This window comes from Pyxicephalus adspersus, chromosome 4 (genome assembly GCF_032062135.1).
Source record: "Pyxicephalus adspersus chromosome 4, UCB_Pads_2.0, whole genome shotgun sequence".
Classification (NCBI taxonomy): Eukaryota; Metazoa; Chordata; class Amphibia; order Anura; family Pyxicephalidae; genus Pyxicephalus; species Pyxicephalus adspersus.
In genome coordinates this window covers 143,737,104-143,737,919 of record NC_092861.1, presented here as the reverse complement: position 1 = coordinate 143,737,919, position 816 = coordinate 143,737,104, and positions in this window count along the sequence as shown.

The window sequence follows — 816 nt, the reverse complement described above, 5'->3', positions numbered from 1 at the left end:
TGAAGGAAAATCAATGGTATACAGACAGCAAAACAGTAAAAACAGCAAAAACAAAATGACTGTGTTCATACTTTACATTATAAAATGATTTTAACTTCCACCTAAAAGTCTTTCTGCACTAGACCATATCTACATTATTAAAGAACTTTCCTTCTCCAAGGTTTGCAAAAAAAAAAAAAACACTTTTAAACATAAACTATACGAAAATAACTCTTCAGTGCATTATCTAAATGTACTAAAAATTCTTTCTGTATAAAACCATTTAATCTACCACAGATGCTGTTAAAGTAAAGCCAGGCTGTCAGCTCAAACACACCTGAGCCCTTCCTATGATAGTCATGGATTCGCTGCATTAAACTGCATTATACTGAACCAGGGGTAATAGTTTGGAATAGAGAATAAGGTGTTGACTTCAGACAAAAAGTCAAGGTTTGCATTCTGGTAATAGTGCAGTTTAGCTGGCATGGGCATAATTTTACTTTACAAGGAAACGAGCGATATACTTGACTGATGGATTGTTAATTTCCATTGCCTTGTTGAAAGTCCAAATAAGCACACAAATTGTGCAACACAGATATAAATGGCCACAACAGCCATTTGTTTAAACACAAAACAACCACCGGGTCAAAATATTCTTAATCAAACATTGCCAAATATAAAATAACTACTGGTTATTACCTAACCAGGTCTTCGATGCCGGAAAGCCAAAGGACTTGAGTCAATATCCACACTTGTTCCCAACCCCACCAACTCGAGGAAAGCTCAGGAATAAGAAAAAGGGTTTTTGCAAAGGAGCTTCATCAAACTTTTACCTAC